Source organism: Kogia breviceps, chromosome 1, assembly GCF_026419965.1.
Source record: "Kogia breviceps isolate mKogBre1 chromosome 1, mKogBre1 haplotype 1, whole genome shotgun sequence".
In the NCBI taxonomy this organism is placed as follows: Eukaryota; Metazoa; Chordata; class Mammalia; order Artiodactyla; family Physeteridae; genus Kogia; species Kogia breviceps.
The window spans coordinates 165,027,793-165,045,890 of record NC_081310.1 but is presented as its reverse complement, the minus strand read 5'-3'; the positions used below and the strand labels follow the sequence as shown (position 1 = coordinate 165,045,890).

Below are 18,098 nucleotides of genomic sequence, written 5' to 3'. Positions count from 1 at the left end.
AAATTGTATCAAGTATCTTTCCTGATCACAATGCTATGAGACTAGATATCAATTACAGGAAAAAAATCTGAAAAAAATGCAAACACATGGAGGCCAAACAATACACTACTTAATAACCAAGAGATCACTGAACAAATCAAAGAGGAAACAAAAAAATACCTATAAACAAATGACAATGAAAACACAATGACCCAAAACCTATGGAATGCAGAAAAAGCAGTTCTTGTTCTTAGAGGGAAGTTTATAGCAATACAATCCTACCTCAAAAAACAAACATCTCAACTAAACAACCTAAACTTACACCTAAAGCAATTAGAGAAACAAGAACCAAAAAACCCCAAAGTTAGCAGAAGGAAAGAAATCATAAAGGTCACATCAGAAATAAATGAAAAAGAAATGAAGGAAATGATAGCAAATATCAATAAAACTAAAAGCTGGTTCTTTAAGAAGATAAACAAAATTGATAAACCATTAGCCAGACTCATCAAGAAAAAAGGGAGAAGGCTCAAATCAGTAGAATTAGAAATGAAAATGGAGAAGTAACAACTGACACTGCAGAGACACAAAGGATCATGAGGGATTACTACAAGCAACTATATGCCAACAAAATGATCAACAAGGAAGAAATGGACAAATTGGTAGAAAAGCACAACCTTCCAAGACTGAACCAGTTAGAAACAGAAAATATAAACAGACCAATCACAAGCACTGAAATTGAGACTGTGATTAAAAATCTTCCAACAAACAAAAGCCCAGGACCAGATGGCTTCACAGGCAAATTCTATCAAACATCTAGAGGAGAGCTAACACCTTTCCTTCTCAAACTCTTCCACAATATAGCAGAGGGAGGAACACTCCCAAACTCATTCTATGAGGCCACCATCACTCTGATACAAAACCCAGACAAAGATGTCACAAAGAAAGAAAACTACAGGCCAATATCACTGATGAAAATAGATGCAAAATCCTCAACAAAATACTAGCAAACAGAATCCAACAGCACATTAAAAGGATCATACACTATGATTAAGTGGGGTTTATTCCAGGAATGCAAGGATTCTTCAAAATATGTAAATCAATCAATGTGATAAACCATATTAAAAAACTGAAGGATAAAGCCATATGATCATCTCAATAGATGCAGAAAAAGCTTTTGGCAAAAATCAACACCCATTTATGATAAAAACCCTCCAGAAAGTAGGCATAGAGGTAATTTACCTCATCATAATAAAACCAATTTATGACAAACCAACAGCCAACATCGTTCTCAATGGTGAAAAAGTGAAACCATTTCCACTAAGATCAGGAACAAGACAAGGTTGTCCACTCTCACCACTATTATTCAACATAGTTTTAGCCACAGCAATCAGAGGAGAAAAAGAAATAAAGAGAATCCAAATTGGAAAAGATGAAGTAAAGCTGTCGCTGTTTGCAGATGACATGATACTATACATAGAGAATTCTAAAGATGCTACCAGAAAACTACTAGAGTTAATCAATTAATATGGTAAAGTAGCAGGATACAACATAATGCACAGAAATCTCTTGCATTCCTATACACTAATGATGAAAAAATCTAAAAGAGAAATTAAGGAAACACTCCCATTTGCCATTGCAACAAAAAGAATAAAATACCTAGGAATAAAACTACCTAGGGAGACAAAAGACCTGTATGCAGAAAACAAGAAGACACTGATGAAAGAAATTAATGATGATACAAACAGATGGAGAGATATACCATGTTCTCAGATTAGAAGAATCAACATTGTGAAAATGACTATACTACCCAAAGCAATCTACAAATTCAATACAATCCCTATCAAACTACCAAAGGCATTTTTCACAGAACTAGAACGAAAAATTTCACAATTTGCATGGGAACAGAAAAGACCCCAAATAGCCAAAGCAATCTTGAGAAAGAAAAATGGAGCTGAAAGAATCAGGCTCCTGGACTTCAGACTATACTACAAAGCTACAGTAATCAAGACAGTATGGTACTGGCACAAAAACAGAAATATAGATCAGTGGTACAGGATAGAAAACCCAGAGATAAACCCACGCACATACGGTCACCTTATTTTTGATAAAGGAGGCAAGAATATACAATGCAGAAAAGACAGCCTCTTCAATAAGTGGTGCTGGGAAAACTGGACAGCTACATTTAAAAGAATGAAATTACAACACTCCTTAACACCATACACCAAAATAAACTCAAAGTGGATTAAAGACCTAAATGTAAGGCCTGACACTATCGAACTCTTAGAGGAAAACATAGGCAGAATGCTCTATGACATACCACAGCAAGTTCCTTTCTGACCCAGAAATGGAAATAAAAACAAAAATAAACAAACGGGACCTAATGAAACTTAAAAGCCTTTGCACAGCAAAGGAAACCAAAACAAGACAAAAAGACAACCAACAGAATGGGAGAAAATATTTCCAAATGAAACAACTGGAAAGATTAATCTCCAAAATTTACAAGCAGCTCATGCAGCTCAATATCAAAAAAAACCAAACAACCCAATGCAAAAATGGGCAGTAAACAGACATTTCTCCCAAGAAGATATACAGATTGCCAACTAACACATGAAAGAATGCTCAACATCACTAATCATTAGAGAAATGCAAATCAAAACTACAATGAGGTATCACCTAACACCAGTCAGAATGGCCATCATCAAAAAATCTACAAACAATAAATGCTGGAAAGGGTGTGGAGAAAAGGGAACCCTCTTGCATTGTTGGGGGGAATGTAAACTGATACAGCCACTATGGAGAACAGTATGGAGGTTCCCTAAAAAACTAAAAATAGAAGTATATGACCCAGCAATCCCACTACGGGCCATATACCCTGAGAAAACCAAAATTCAAAAGGAGTCATGTACCAAAATGTTCACTGAAGCTCTATTTACAATAGCCAGGACATGGAAGCAACCTAAAGGTCCATCAATAGATGAGTGGATAAAAAAGATGTGGCACATATATACAATGGAATATTACTCAGCCATAAAAGGAAATGAAATTGTAGTGAGGTGGATGGACCTAGAGTCTGTCATACAGAGTGAAGTAAATCAGAAAGAGAAGAACAAATACCATATGCTAACACATATATATGGAATCTAAAAAAAAAAAAAATGGTCATGAGGAACCTAGGTGCAAGACGGGAATAAAGACTCAGACGTAGAGAATGGACTTGAGGACACAGGAAGGGGGAAGGGTAAGCTGGGACAAAGTAAGAGAGTGACATGGACATATATACGCTACCAAATGTAAAATAGCTAGCTAGTGGGAAGCACCTGCATAGCACAGGGAGATCAGCTCAGTGCTTTATGACCACCTAGAGGGGTGGGATAGGGAAGATGGAAGGGAGGCGCAAAGGGGAGGAGTTATGGGGATATATGTATATGTATGGCTGATTCACTTTGTTATAAAGCAGAAACTAACACACCATTGTAAGGCAATTATACTCCAATAAAGATGTTAAAAAAAAAATAAAAATAAAAAATAAAAAAATCCGCCTGCCAATGCACGGAACACGGGTTCAAGCCCTGGTCCGGGAAGATCCCACATGCCACAGAGCAACTAAGCCCATGCGCCACAACTACTGAGATTGCACTCTAGAGCCCGTGAGCCACAACTACTGAGCCCACGGGCTGCAACTACTGAAGCCCACGTGCCTACAGCCCGTGCTCAGCAACAAGAAAAGCCACCACGATGAGAAGCCTGCACACTGCAATGAAGAGTAGCCCCCACTCACCACAGCTAGACAAAGTCCGAGTGCAGCAGTGAAGACCCAGTGCTGCAAAAAAAAAAAACAACAACAAAGAACATTGTGTAGAACTACGAAATTTCAACACAAGGATTTATTCAAACAGTTAACTACTATATAAAAATGCTGCCAAATGGCTTATGTTCCTCCATATACATTTTCAATTCCCTAAAATCAAGCTTTCTTTTAAAAAAATCAATAAAATGTCAAATACCCTCCTCCATTGTCTTTTCAGTGAGCTCCAGTACTATACCACAGCAACTAAGACTCAAAAAAATTAATTTTATACTGAAAAATATTACTGTATGGTATTTCTTTGTTCTAAGGTCAGAAAGTCAACTGCATTTGAATTGTCTACAATGGCATGTATCTGACCAAGATTAATTTAAAACAGATGTCTTTGAAACCAAAGTCCATTCAACAGTTTCACAGCCTATCAACCCTGTGAAAGCCTCTCTTGCTGCAGCTCTGCTGACTATTACACTTCTTTCAGAAATAGTTCAGTCTATTTTTATAAGATAGAAGGTCATATTATTATATTCCATAACCCCATAAGGATCACAAAAGTACAAAAGTACAAAGGAGATAAAGCATGATCTAAGGGGCTTCCTGAGAGTGAACATTAACCAATACTATCAAGAAAAATGCTAAGGAATATTATATGCTGTATAGAACATTATATCACTGTAACCAGTTTTTGTTAATTATGAATAATTCAACAAATATACTTTCAAAGGAATTTAACCAACTGCTTAGCAAATTATTTTAAGAAAATTTTTATAAAATTATTAGGAATTATAGTTGTTTTTATAATACAAAAAAGGTAAAAGATATTTAAATGAGGCTGTTCAAGTAAGAGTTTACCTTTTTCACTCACCTGCTGCTTTAAAGAATCATAAATTTCATTATATGAATTTTTCAGCCTAAAAATTCTTTTTAAAATCTGCCCAAATTCATAATATCCAAAAATGCAGAGGGACAACTTTTCATATTATAAGAATGCTTAGAGATGTGTACACAGATGTAATGTTCAAATTAAAGGAAAGATGATCCATTCAATGCTGAATCCAAAATATAACCCAAAGAGTTATAAAAATGAACAAACAGGATTCTGTTTGGGGGCTACCCTATATTTTGTTTTGACCATACTTGTTGAGTGAATATTAACAGTTGTACTTTCGTCTCAAAAAAATTAATCTGCCCAAAAAAGGAGATAAAATGCCAACCTCAGTTGTAATAAATAGCATATATGTCCATTAAAAGCAACATTATAATAACTGAAGAACCCAGTGCCAAATTAGTACTACAAATATATTCTTAGTGGAATGAACTAAAATGAATATGTCCTTTAAAAAAAATGATAGGGCTTCCCTGGTGGCGCAGTGGTTGAGAGTCCGCCTGCCGATGCAGGGGACACGGGTTCGTGCCCCGGTCTAGGAAGATCCCACATGCCATGGAGCGGCTGGGCCCATGAGCCATGGCCACTGAGCCTGCACGTCCGGAGCCTGTGCTCTGCAATGGGAGAGGCCACAACAGTGAGAGGCCCGCGTACCGCAAAAAAAATAAATAAATAAAAGATATATTTTACTTTGCAGACAACTGAAAAAATTTCTAACTTACAGTTCTGTAACAAATATACCACACATGACCTTAGACAAGTCACAACTAATATCAATACAGAACTTTATACTTCAACAAGCACTTCAGATATATTACATCCTGCAGCTGAACTCTGGGAGAAAATATTCTTCCATAAAAGGAGCTATGAGGATTGTCGCACACTTTTTTCTCCCACAGCATGTCCTTATGATCTTCCCAGAACCTCCAAGATCACAGGGTTTGGAGCAGTTAGCAAATGAACTGCATATTTAGATTACAACCATCATATAAATCACTCTTTTTTTTGGCTGGGCCATGAAGCTTGCAAGATCCTAGTTCCCCAACCAGGGATCGAACCCAGGCCCTGGCAGTGAAAGCGCAGAGTCCTAACCACTGGACCGTCAGGGAATTCCCGTAAATCACTCTTAAAATGAGTTTTATAAACCACTCATCAGTAACACTTCTAAATGTTCGGCCTCTTTTCTTCCTTCTACTGCTTTCTAACAAATTCCATAATGTAATGAAAACTGAAACTAACTAAACTGCTACTAGTAAATCATAAAGACAATTTAAAATAAGGTGAAGAAAATCAACAATATATTCCCCATTTATGAAGTCACCTGTTTTTCTTTCTTTTTAAAAAAAATTTATTTATTTACTTTGGCTGCATTGGGTCTGCATTGCTGCGCACAGACTTTCTCTAGTTGCAGCAAGCAGGGTCTACTCTTTGCTGCGGTGCATGGGCTTCTCATTGCAGTAGCTTCTCTTGTTGCCAAGCACGGGTTCTAGGCACGTGGGCTTCAGTAGTTGTAGCACGTGGGCTCAGCATATGCCGCTCACGGGCCCTAGAGCGCAGGCTCAGTAGCTGTGGCGCACGGGCTTAGTTGCTCCGCAGCATGTGGGATCTTCCCAGACCAGGGCTCGAACCCATGTACCCTGAATTGGCAGGTGGATTCTTAATCACTGTGCCACCAGGGAAGCCCTGTTTTTCTATCTGTACTGCAAAGTGAATTATTTCCTTCATTTAAATTATAACTATCACTAATTTCAACCATTTTATACTACTGGAGAAAAAGTTAATCTTGTAAGAATACATAACAGGGGGACTTCCCTGGTGGTCCAATGGCTAAGACTCTGAGTTCCCAATGCAGGGGACACGGGTTCAATCCCTGGCAAGGAACTAGCTCCCACATGTTGCAACTAAAAAGATCCTACACACGGCAACAAAATTCCCGTGTGCCGCAATTAGGACCCGGGGCAGCCAAATAAATAATTTTTTTTTTAAAAAATGAGGGACTTCCCTGGTGGGGCAGTGATTAAGAATCCACCTGCTAATACAGGGGACATGGGTTCAAGCCCTGGTCCCGGAAGATCCCACATGATGAGAAGCAATGAAGCCTATGTGCCACAACTACTCAGCCTGCGCTCTAGAGCACGCAAGCCACAGCTGCTGGGCCTGTGTGCCACAACTACTGAGGCCTGCGTGCCTGGAGCCTATGATCCGCAATGGGAGAGGCTGCTGCAGTGAGAAGCACATACACCGCAGCGAAGGGTAGCCCCTGCTCGCCGCAACTAGAGAAGGCCCTTGCGCAGCAACGAAGACCCAACATGGAAAAAATAAATTAAAAACAAAAAAGGAATATATAATACGTCCATGATATATTAATTTAATATACTAGACTCAACAATATATTTATTGGGGCTTCCCTGGTGGCGCAGTGGTTGAGAGTCCGTCTGCCGATGCAGGGGACACGGGTTCGTGCCCCGGTCTGGGAAGATCCCATATGCCGCGGAGCGGCTAGGCCCGTGAGTCATGGCCACGGAGCCTGCGCGTCCGGAGCCTGTGCTCCGCAACGCGAGAGGCCACAACAGTGAGAGGCCCATGTACAGAAAAAAAAAAAAAAAAAAAGATTTATTTTTCTAGTACAGCAGCAGCTAGTTTTTTTTTTAAGTCTATGCATTAAAGATGTGATATAGGGTTTCCCTGATGGCACAGTGGTTGAGAATCTGCCTGCTAATGCAGGGGACACGGGTTCGAGCCCCGGTCTGGGAGGATCCCGCATGCCGCGGAGCGGCTGGGCCCGTGAGCCACAATTACTGAGCCTTTGCGTCTGGAGCCTGTGCTCCGCAACAGGAGAGGCCGCGATAGTAAGAGGCCCGCGCACCGCGATGAAGAGTGGCCCCCGCTTGCCAAACTAGAGAAAGGCCTCGCACAGAAACGAAGACCCAACACAGCAAAAATAAATAAAATAAATTAATAAACTCCTACACCCAACATCTTCTTTAAAAAAAAAAAAAAAAAAAAAGATGTGATATAATGTATAAGGCAAGAATGGGTGTTATTAAAAGCAATAAAGATTTGTCATAGTCTATATATAAAATCTATGTCTGAATTTTCTTATTTATGGACAGGAAAGGAAAAATAATTTCAGAATATAATGTTTTCACTTAACTGATTTGTTTTGCCCTTCTCAATCACTATTTTGGACTTAAGTTATTCATTTTATTTTTCACTATGTATAATTGAATATAGCATAATGATTAAGATTTTGGACACAGGTACCAGACTGCCTTGGTTCTAACCTCAGCACTGCCACTTAACTAGTTGTATGACCTTGGACAAATTCTTATGCGGGAATCATGTCTTCATCCGTAAAATCAGAATAATAAAATACACACCTCAAAAAGACTATTGTAAGAATGAAATAAGTTAAAACATGTTAAACACTTAGCACAATGCTAGCATAGTAAATGTTCACTATATATGTATTAGCTATTACTATTATTGTTGCCACTGTTATGCAAAATAAGTGATATATTATTGGTATACTAAATAACAATATTTACAAAGCTTTAAAAATCATAAGACTATAAGTTTATACAACCAAGAAAGACATAATTTTTTTTTTTTTTTTTTTTTTTTTTTTTTGTGGTATGCGGGCCTCTCACTGTTGTGGCCTCTCCCGTTGCGGAGCACAGGCTCCGGACGCGCAGGCCCAGCGGCCATGGCTCACGGGCTTAGGTGCTCCGCGGCATGTGGGATCCTCCCGGACCAGGGCACGAACCCGTGTCCCCTGCATCGGCAGGCGGACTCTCAACCACTGCGCCACCAGGGAAGCCCAGACATAATTTTTTTAAAACTCAAAACTTTAGCTTGTCATTTGAATAATAACCAAGTATCATTTAAAATAAATGATGAGGGACTTCCCTGGGGGCACAGTGGTTAAGACTCTGTGCTCCCAAAGGAAGGGGCCCGGGTTCGATCCCTGGTCAGGGAACTAGATCCTACATGCATGCCACAACTAAGGAGCCTGTGAGCCGCAACTAAGGAGACCACCTGCCGCAACTAAGGAACCCACATGCTGCCACCAAGGGAGGTGGTGAGCAGCAACTAAGACCCAGCACAACCAAATAAATGAATATTTTTTAAGATAAATAAAATAAAATAAATGATGAGTTATACATGTTTATACTATTGATAATTTAACCTTTAAAATGAACATGAAATAAAACTAAAATATTGGTTTTGATGAAGCCAGCTAATAACTGGGTTTGGAGTACCAAAGTGAATTTATTTAATCCATGGAGGTTGGGAATCTGAGAAACTTGAAGTGGAGTTCGGAGAAGGTGCAGGTTTAGGTGACGACAAAATCAAGGGTATGATTATGGGGATAAGAGCTTACAGTCTATTAATATTGTCAGGAACAGAGGCAATCCTAATCCTATCCCCTTGCTCTTCTACAAGAATTGAGAAGAAATGTACAAAGATGACAAATTAGGCAACAGTCCCTCATCAACCACAGATAGCTGTTGATATTAACATCCTTTTAATCAAATCAGGATCTTTACAAGCAAAAATCAAATTAAAGTAGATCTTGTAGATGAGAATTTCACAGAATTAAGTGGAGAAATAGCAGGCCCTCCAAACACACCATATGAAGGAGGAAGATATCAACTAGAGATTAAAATACCAGAAATATATCCATTTAATCCCCCTAAGATCCAGTTTATCACTAAAATATGGCATCCTAATATTAGTTCCATCACAGGGGCTATTTGTTTGGATATTCTGAAAGATCAATGGGCAGCAGCAATGACTCTCCGCATGGTATTACTGTCATTGCAAGCACTACTGGCAGCTGCAGAACCAGATGATCCACAAGATGCAGTAGTAGCAAATCAGTGCAAACAAAATTCCAAAATGTTCAAATAGACACCTCGACTTCGGGCACATGTGTATGCTGGAGCACCAGTTTCGAATCCAGAATACACCAAAAAAAAAAGAAAACCTATGTGCTATGGGCTTTGATAGGAATGCGGTAATAGTGGCCTTGTCTTCAGAATCATGAGATGTAGAGACTGCAACAGAATTACTTCTGAGTAGTAACTGAGACATAGAGCTGCTGATATAGTCAAGTTTGCCCCTTCTTGAAGAGCATCAACATCTGTTATTTTTAGGATTCTGCGTAGATTTCTTTTAAACTGGCATTCTTGCCTAATGATGTTTATCTAGGCACCACTGGAGAATGAAAAAAAATCCCTGCTCTGTAAATTAAGCTAATTAAACGTCTGTAAATTTAAAAAGGGGAAATACTTTAATTTTTTTCTTACTTAATAGTGTAAAAATTCTTTGAGCTAAGCTAAAACTACGGAAAAAACATGTTACTTTAGTGTTTAGCAGTGTACCAAGACTAGCAAGAGTTTGCTTCAGGATTTCATTGAATAATTAAGATAATATTTTGAGTGTGTCAGGGCCATTCAAATTATTGGTGTTGCATCACAGCTACCTTAACTGTTTTTAACATGGATCCTCTGTGGCTGTAAATTTACTTGCATGCTTGTACTTGATTTCTTAGGATGCGTAGCTGAAAAGACCACCATTTTAAGCATTTGAGAATTCTTAAATATGAGATTATTCAGAATTGAAGATGGTGATCTATTCAGAGCCTTTTTGTCTTTGTCAACAGACTGGGACACCATATCTGTTTTTCCCCTCTTACCACACACAGCTAATATTCTAATAGTAAATTTCTCTAAATTTGTGGGGAAATGTGCTGAGGGACAGTATCCCTTGCTCCATTTTTAGGTCATCCATTTGGAATGTTCTGTCACAGTTCTTCACTCTTAAAACTTTCGTATATACGTAATAATGTAAAACTGGAGCTGCCAATTTTGTTTCTCTTGCAAATACAGTAAATACTTGATGTTGCAGTATTCCCAGATTTAATGAAAGAACCCAGCTTAATTTTTCAGTGAATTTAACATCTTTCTATTTTTAAACTGATGAAATTTTTCTTTGACAACTTGCAAGGATGAAATCAACTGTTTGCAGTTTAAGCCTAAGTTTGGCTTTATAAGAGACTGCTTTATTGGATCCTTTAAAAGTCACTCTTGCTTGCATTTCCCCCTATTGACACATGAAAGCTGTGTTGGTATTTTACTCTACATACTTCAAATGCACATAGGAATAGAAGTGTGTTATAAATCTAGCTTTCTTTATGATGTTTCTGGTAATATGAGAATTGAAAACTTTACCTTCTCTTGTACATAGTCAGACTTTCTAAACATTTGATTCTAAGTTCAAAAGTTTGAAAATTATTAGTTTTGCAAGCTCAAACACTAATGTGTCCATTTTATGAAGGGTGAAATGGATTTGTGTAGGCTGTTCTACACATAGAAACAGTTCTTATTAAATATTCAGGGCCAATGCAAAAATAAAAATGTAATGGAATCAGAATGAATTAAAGTAAGGTTGTATATTGAAAGTCATATTATAAAAGGTTTGCTTTCTTCAAGCGTTACTTTTCCTAAACTATAATGGTGAAGTGTCCGGAAAATAGTTTTGAACCATAAATTCAGCATAATTTCATTTGGCTTCTCAATAATCTTAGAAGCAATAAAAGAACCATTATTAAATATATTGTAATGTTAAGACATGGCGGTTCTTCCAAAAACTTGTAAGGCTTTCCTAATGAAGAATGAACTCTTGTAGATGATTTTATTGCATACTAAACACAAGTTGCTGGTTTTCTCCCCTATATGTTTGCTTAAGTATAAATTTCTTTATACAATCACCTCCTTTTGTTGTAGTTCAGTTACTTTCTAAAGATGCCAAAGGAAACAAGATTTTTCTTATTTATATTAAATAGCTAAAACCATGTACTTTTCTTTATATTTTTGAAGGGTGGAATTGTATGAAAATATGGACAGTTCTGTTCCATTGTTGATTAGAATTATTTTTTTTTTTAGTGGCAGGTAGCTTGGTAATATTAGTAATATTTGTATTATTTTAAATATCAAACACCTCTACCCAGTTTACTATTTGCCTATATTATCAGGGTATATTTAATTATCCTGTGGTTTGACAAATGAGAGAGAAAGAACTGAGAAGTTACTAAGGGTCAAGCATTATATACTTTGCTCTTGGAGGAAGCTATACCTTGCCTATGACTTTTATGCATATTAGCCCCTTAGGGTTTATGCATCTAACTACAATTTAACATCCCCAATGCCCAGGAAATTGAAAAGTACAATTTTTCATTTCAAAAATTTACCTCATTTACATTTAATGTGATAATCTCTTTCTTTTTCTGGTACATTTCCTACTGTCACCTTCTGTTGTTCTGTTTGTTTGTTTTTGTTTTTTTTCCTATTTTTCTACAGGTAGATTTATTTCCCAAACATAGAAATAAAGGCAATTGCTTTTTTCTGTGGTCTTAAAAAAAAAAACTAAAATATTAAAAATTACTCTTATTCAAATAACTTTGGAGATTTGAAATGTTAAGCTAAGAAACAAAAAATATTCTCTTAAACAGCTCAAAGTAAATAGGTAATATGGAAGCACTCATTATTAAATAAAGTTCATATGAGATTAAATATCATTATTTATTCCTTTTATTTTGAAACAATCTCAAACTTGCAAAATAGGTACAAGTACAATCCAAATAATTTTTTGGAGGGGGGAATATTTTCTAATTTTTTTCCAACTTCATTGAAGTATGATTGACAAATAAAAATTGTATATATTTAGGTTGTACAACATGATTTTTTTAAGTTATACAATGTGATGATTTAATATATATATACATTATGAAATGCTTACTACAATCAAGTTAATTAACATATCCATCACTTCACATAGTACAATTTGTGCCTGTGTGTGTATGTGTATGTATGGTAAGGACACTTAAGATCTAGTGTCTTAGCAAATTCCAGTATACAATACAGTATTATTAACTATAATCATTATGCTATATATTAGATCTTTAAAACTTATTCATCTTACAACTGAAAGTTTGTACCCCTTGACCAACATCTCCCTGCTCCCTCACTCCCTAGCCCCTGGCAACCACCATTCTACTCTCCGGTTCTGTGTCTGACGTTTTTAGATTCCCAAATAATCTATGGGCCATCTAAGTTGCTGGGCTCTAACACTCCCTTTTAGGCTGCTGCCACTTGGTGCTACTACATTCCCTCTTTCCCTGTCTCTTGCTTCACAAAGGTTTGGACTGAATTTTTCAGGAAAGTAAGGCAGAAGAGAGAAAAGGTTAAGGGTTCAGAGACTAGAGATAAGAGGAAAAAGAAAGAGCAAGTATTTTATTATATCTTACAATTAGCTATTTTGCTATACTACTACTCCTTATGCTCCCAAAACCTATCTTGAAAATAGAAAATAAATAGTACAGAAAAATAATAGGAAAGAAAAAAGAATATGATACCGAAAAAGAAAAAAATGTTTTTCTTAAATGTACTTAATCTTTGTTCTTACTTTATTTTATGCTTCCAGCCATTAAGAGTTGTCATAGATTATAACAAGGCTATGAACTATGGCCAATCCCTTTTTCTCATCTTGTAATTGAAAAAAACCACATCACATACCCAGGGAATTTAATAAGGTATTTAAGTCTGGAGGCTATGCAGAACAGCAACAGCAATAGCGAAATTCCTATAATCCTACAATCCCTACAACCCAAACTGTAAAATCAATAATGGTTGAAGTTAGAGAAAGATATGCAAAATATACCTTTAATAGCAAAACATTTCCCAGTTCTGAACTTGTTAAATGAGAAATGGGAGCCAGAGGATATTCTCCATCTCTTTTCTATAAGGCAATTCAGGGAGATTGAGCAATCAGTTGCCACTTGATACCAAATGGTAACCAGCTCTATACACACCTTTATATTACTTCTCCCTCATTTCCTGTCTCACTCCCTTTACTTTCACTCTTGCTTCCCTAGGATTGCATTCTCTAATAACATAATTTAACAGCACATTAAAAAGCCTTTCCAACTTCAATGAAAAGCAGGGAATCTCCCTTAGTCCAATACATTCTATGGCACAAACAACACTGAGTTTTGTGACTTGCAAAAATAAGGACCACAGGTTCCAGATTGGAAAGGAAGAAGAAAAATTATCTCTATTGACAGAACTAATAAATGAGTTCAACAAAGTTAGAGGTACAAGATCAATATATGAAAATCAATTGTATTTAAATACAGTAGAAATGAACTGTCTGGAAATGAAATTCAGAAAACAATTCCATTTATGATACTATATAAATGAATACTTAGGAGTAGTCAACCAAGCAAGTAGAGAATTTGTACTTAGAAAACTACAAAATATTGTTGAAAGAAATTAAAGAGGATGTAATAAATAGGAAAATACCCCCAAGATATTGTTAAAATGGTATGATAGACAAAATAATGCCACCCCCAAAAAAAGTCCACATCCTGATTCTCTGAACTTCACAAAAGAGACTTTGCAGATGTAACTAAATCAAGGTTCTTTCAATATAGAGATTCCCTGGATTATCTGAATGAGCCCAGTGTAATCACAGGGCCCTTTATAAGAGGGAGGCAAGGGGACCTGGTGGCGCAGTGGTTAAGAATCCGCCTGTTAATGCAGGGGACACAGGTTTGAGCCCTGGTCCAGCAAGATCCCACATGCCATGGAGCAACTAAGCCCGTGCATCACAACTACTGAGCCTGCTCTCTAGAGCCCGTAAGCCGCAACTACTGAGCCCATGTGCCATAACTACTGAAGCCCGCACACCCTAGAGCCCGTGAGCCACAACTACTGAGCCCACTGGCTGCAACTACTGAAGCCCATGGGCCCTGGAGCCTGTGCTCTGCAACAAGAGAAGCCACCACAATGAGAAGCATGCACACTGCAATGAAGAGTATCCCCACTCACCGCAACTAGACAAAGCCCATGTGCAGCAACAAAGACCCAATGCAACCAAAAATTAATTAATTAATTAATTAGAAAAAAAGAGGAAGCAAAGGGCTTAAAGTCAGAGAGAGAAAATGTGACAATGGAAGCAAAGGTTGGAGTGATAGGCTATGAAAATGGAGGAAGGAGCCATGAGACACAAAATGTAGATGTGGCTTCTAGAAGCTGGAAAAAGGCATGGAAAGGGATTTTCTCCTAGAACCTCCAGATGGAACAAAACTCTGCCAACAACTTGAGTTTTGCCCAGAAAGACCCATTTCATATTTCTGACTACCAGAACTGTAAGATATTAAATATATATTGTTTTAAGCCACCAAGTTCGTGGTGCTTGTTACAGCAGCAATAGAAAACTAATACAAATGGCAATACTGATTTGTACAAATTAACCTACAAATTCAATGCAATCCCTATCAAAATCCCAGCTAGCTTTTTTGCAAAAATTAACAAGCTGATCCTAAAATTCATACAGAAACTCAAGGGAACCATAATAGCCAAAACAATCTTGAAAACGAAGAATAGTAAATCAAAACAATATGGTACTGGCATAAAAACAGACCTACAGACCAATGGAAATCAAAAGCCCAGAAAATCAAAAACCCATGCATATATGGTCAACTAATATTGATATCTGACAAGGGAGCCAAGAAAACTCAATGGGAAAAATAGTTTATATTTACTGATAGTTTCTTCAATAAATGGTGTTGGGAAAACTGGATATCCACATGCAAAAGAAAAATTGAACCCCTGTCTTATACCACTCACAAAAATTAACTCAAAAAGAATTAAACTTAAGAACCTGCCTGACAATGCAGGGGACACGGGTTTGAGCCCTGGTTCAGGAAGATCTCACATGCCGCAATGCAACTAAACCTGTGTGCCACAACTACTAAGCCTGTGCTCTAGGGCCTGGGAGCCACAACTACTGAGCCCACGTGCCACAACTACTGACGCCTGCGTGCCTAGAGCCCGTGCTCTGCAACAAGAGGAGCCACCGCAATGAGAAGCCAGTGGACCACAACGAAGAGTAGCCCCTGCTTGCTGCAACTAGAGAAAGCCCACACACAGCAATGAAGACTCATCACAGACAAAAATAAATAAATAAATAAATTTTTTTTAATTAAAAAAAAAAAGAATTAAACTTAAGACCTAAAACTGTAAAACTCCAAGAAGAAAATATAGGGGAAAGGCTCCTTGACCTGAGTCTTGGCAATGATTTTTTGGATATGACACCAAAAGCACAAGCAAAAATAAACAAATGGGACTACACCAAACTAAAAACCTTCTGTACAGCTACAGAAATAATCAACAAAATGAAAAGGCAAACTATGGAATGGGAGAAAATATTTGCAAACCATACATTGGATAAGGGGTTAATATCCAAAATGTGTAAGGAACTAATACAACTCAATAGCAAAAATACAAACAATTTGATTAAAAAATGGGTGGAGGACTCAAATAAACATTTTTCTAAAGACATACAAATGGCCAACAAGTACATGAAAAGGTGTTCAATGTCATCAGGGAAATGCAAATCAAAACCACAATGAGATATCACCTCCCACCTGTTAGAATGGCTATTATCAAAAAAAGAGATAGGGCTTCCCTGGTGGCGCAGTGGTTGAGAATCCGCCTGCCGATGCAGGAGACACGGGTTCGTGCCCTGGTCCGGGAAGATCCCACATGCCGCGGAGCAACTAAGCCCGTGAACCATGGCCGCTAGGCCTGCGCGTCCGGAGCCTGTGCTCCGCAACGGGAGAGGCCACAACAGTGAGAGTCCCGCGTACCGCCAAAAAAAAAAGAGATAACAAATGCTGTCCAGGATGTGGAGAAAAGGGAACCATGGTGCATTGTTGGCAGGAATGTAAACTGGTATAGCCACTATGGGAAAACAATATGAAAGTTCCTCAAAAAATTAAAATCTGAACTACCATATGATCTAGCAATCCCACTTCTGGGTACATATTTAAAGGAGTGAAATCACTATCTCAAAGAGATATCAGCACTCCCATGTTTACTGTAGCATTATTTATAATAGCCAAGACATGAAAACAACCTAAGCGTCCATCAAGCGATAAACAGATAAAGAAAATGTGGGGTGCGTGTATGTGTGTGTGTGCGTGTATGTGTCTGTGTGTGTATATTATTCAGTCATAAAAAAGAAGGAAATCCTGCCATTTGTGACAACATGGATGGACCTTGAGGGCATTATGCTAAGTGAAATAAGTCAGACAGAAAAAGACAAATGCTGTATGATCTCATTTATATGTGGAATCTAAAAATATCAAACTCATAGAAACAGAATAGAATGGTGGTTGCCAAGGGCTGAGTGGTGGAGGAAAAGGGGATATGTTAATCAAACTTTCAGTTATAAGGTGAGTAAGTTCCAGGAATCTAATGTGCAGCATGATGACTATAGTTAAAAATACTGTACTATATACTTGAAAGTTGCACATACCACAATGTTCATTGAAACTCTATTTACAATAGCCAGGACATGGAAGCAACCTAATTGTCCATCAACAGATGAATGGATAAAGAAGATGTGGCACATATATACAATGGAATATTACTCAGCCATAAAAAGAAACGAAATTGAGTTATTTGTAGTGAGGTGGATGGACCTAGAGTCTGTCATACAGAGTGAAGTAAGTCAGAAAGAGAAAAACAAATACTGTATGCTAACACATACATATGGAATCTTAAAAAAAAGGTCATGAGGAACCTAGGGGCAGGACATTCTCTACACAGACATAGAGAATGGACTTGAGGTCACGGGGAGGGGGAAGGGTAAGGTGGGACAAAGTGAGAGAGTGGCATGGACATATATACACTACCAAATGTAAAATAGATAGCTAGTGCGAAGCAGCCACATAGCACAGGGAGATCAGCTCAGTGCTTTGTGACCACCTAGAGGGATGGGATAGGGAGGGTGGGAGGGAGATGCAAGAGGGAGGGGATATGGGGATATATGTATATGTATGGCTGATTCACTTTGTTATAAAGCAGAAACTAACACACCATTGTAAAGCAATTATACTCCAATAAAGATGTTTAAAAAAAAGAAAGTTGCTGTGAGAAAGGGCTTTAACATTCTCAACATAAAAACAACAAAACAGTAATTATGTGAGGTGAAGAATGTGTTAACTAACCTTATTGTGGTAAACACTTCACAATATATACGTGTATCAAATCATCACATCGTATACCTTAAACTTGTATAATGTTATATGTCAATTATCTCAGTAAAGCTGGGAAAAGAAAGAAACAAAATAACAAAGTTCAAAACTCACACTTTCCAATTTCATACTTTCCAATTTCAAAACTTACTACAGAGCAATACAAATCAAAATAGTGTGATATTGACATAAGGACACACATATAGATAGATCGAACAGAACTGAGAGTCCAGAAATAAATTTAATTAATTTTCAATTAACTTTCAACAAGAGTGCCAAGACCATTCACTGGGGAAAGAATAGTAATTTAAACAAATTATGCT

The 18,098-nt window shown here is 37.5% G+C and overlaps 1 protein-coding gene and 1 pseudogene across 1 annotated transcript in view; one reads left to right on the top strand and one right to left on the bottom strand.

The window, feature by feature from the left end:
• The window catches only part of ZSWIM5 (zinc finger SWIM-type containing 5), a 281,277-nt gene that overhangs the window by 241,120 nt on the left and 22,059 nt on the right, over positions 1-18,098 (bottom strand). The window lies entirely within an intron of this gene.
• LOC131765571 (ubiquitin-conjugating enzyme E2 K pseudogene) lies at positions 9,263-9,759 on the top strand (annotated as a pseudogene).